This window comes from Carlito syrichta, unplaced genomic scaffold, assembly GCF_000164805.1.
Source record: "Carlito syrichta isolate Samal-C Ts95f unplaced genomic scaffold, Tarsius_syrichta-2.0.1 Scaffold303147, whole genome shotgun sequence".
NCBI classification, from domain to species: Eukaryota; Metazoa; Chordata; class Mammalia; order Primates; family Tarsiidae; genus Carlito; species Carlito syrichta.
This window is the reverse complement of record NW_007247243.1, coordinates 42,850-45,146: the sequence shown is the minus strand read 5'-3', so window position 1 is coordinate 45,146 and position 2,297 is coordinate 42,850.

Below are 2,297 nucleotides of genomic sequence, written 5' to 3'. Positions count from 1 at the left end.
AGACTCCCAAAATATTGAGAATAGAGGGGTGAGCTACTGCTTTTTGGTTTTAGTAATAGTAGAAAAAGAAGGCCAGGTGTAGTGGCTCACGTCTATAATCCCAGCACTTTGAGAGGCCAAGGTGAGGATTGCCCGCGCCCACGGGTTCGAGACCAGCCTGGGCAACTTGGCGAGACGTCATCTCTACAATAAATCAAAAAATTAGCTGGGCACGGTAGCACGTGGCCGTAGTTCCAGCTACTTAGAAGGCTGAGGCCTGAGCCCAGTAGGTCAAGGCTGCAGTGGCCGTGACAGAATGAGACTGCAACTAAAAAAAAAAAAAAAAAAAAAAAAGAATATCCATTGTCTAGAATGACAAGACAACTGTCATTTCCTGGGGTTTAAAGGGTCACTGAATAATTCCGATAATCAGCCAGGCGTGGTACTGCGTGCCTGTAGTTCCAGTTACTTGGAAGGCTGAGGCTGGAGGATCACCGGAGCCCAGCAGGTAGAAACTGCAGTGGCTGGGAGCGGTCACTGCACTCCAGTCTGGGCGACAGAGTGAGACTCGAACTCAAAAAAAAGAAAAAAGAAAAAAAATTGAAAAATTGAAAAAAATAAGTAGTTTCTAGTAACCTAAGAGAAAGCAGCCAGGCTTGGTGGCTCAGCCTGTAATCCAAGCGCTTTGGGAGGCTGAGGTGAGTGGATTGCCTGAGCCCACCAGTTCGAGACCCGGCTGGGCAACTTGGCGAGACCTCATCTCTACAATAAATCAAAAAAAATTAGCCAGGTGTGGTAGCGTGTGCCTGTAATTCCAGCTACCTGGAAGGCTGAGGCGGAAGGATTGCCGGAGCCCAGCAGGTTGAGGCTGCGGTGGCCGGGAGCATGCCACTGCACTCCAGTCTGGTTGACAGAGTAAGACTCCAACTCAAAAAAAAAAAAAAAGAAAAAGAAAAAGAAAAAGCAAGCCCAGGCAAGGTGCAGTAGCTTATACCTGTAATCCCAGCACATTGGGAGGCAGAACCTAGAGGACTGTCTGAGCCCACAAGTTCAAGACCAGTCTGGGCAACACGGCAAGAACTCATCTCTACAATAAATAAAAAAAGTAGCTGGGTGTGGTGGCGCACACCCGTAGTTCCAGTTACTTGGAAGGTTGAGGTAGAAGGATAGACAAACCCAGTAGGATGAGGCTGCAGTGATCATTAGCGGTATGCTGCTGCACTCCAGCATGGGCGACAAAGTAAGATTCTGATTTTTAAAAAAGTATTCTCAAACACATTGTATATCAATGTAATTTTTCTCGTGTAATCCTAAACAACAACAATTCCTATCTTAACACTAAACCCAACCAGGTACACTGGTTTACACCTATAATCGCAGCACTTTGGGAGGCTGAAACAACAGGATCGCTTGAGCCCAGGAGTCTGAGAACAGACTGGGCAATATAGCAACACCTTCTCTACCAAAAATAACAATAAAAAATTGGCCAGGTATGGTGGCACATGCCTGTACTCCTAGCTACTTAGGAGGCTGAGGTGGAAGGATCGCTTTAGACCAGGGGATGGAGGCTGTGGTAAGCTGTGATGGTGCTACTGCATTCTAGCCTAGGCAACAAAGAAATTTTCTTTTTCTTTTCTTTCTTTTTTTTGAGTTGGAGTCTCACTCTGTCGCCCAGACTGGAGTGCAGTGGCCGCTCCCGGCCACCACAGCCTCGACCTGCTGGGCTCCAGCGACCCTTCCGCCTCAGCCTTCCAAGTAGCTGGAACTACAGACACGTGGTACCACGCCTGGCTAATTTTTGGTTTACTGTAGAGATGAGGTCTCACCAAGTTGCCCAGGCAGGTCTCGAATCCGTGGGCTTAGACAATCCACTCATCTCAGCCTCCCAAAGCGCGGGATTACAGGCTAAGCCATCAAACCCAGCTAGAAATTTTATTTTTCAGTAAGTTTTTTTTTTTTTTTTTTTGAGTTGGAGTCTTACTCTGTCGCCCAGACTGGAGTGCAGTGACACACTCACAGTCACCACAGCTTCCACCTGCTGGACTCAGGTGATTCTTCTGCCTCAGTCTTCCAAGTAGTTGGAATTACAGGCACGCACCACCACACCTGGCTAACTTTTTTTTTTTTTTTGAGTTGGAGTCTCACTCTGTTGCCCAGACTGGAGTGCAGTGGCCGCTCCCGGCCACCGCAACCTCGGCCTCCTGGGCTCCGGCGATCCTTCCGCCTCAGCCTTCCGAGTAGCCGGAATTACAGGCATGCGCCACCATGCCCAGCTGATTTTTTGATTTATTGTAGAGATGAGGTCTCGCTGCCCCTTC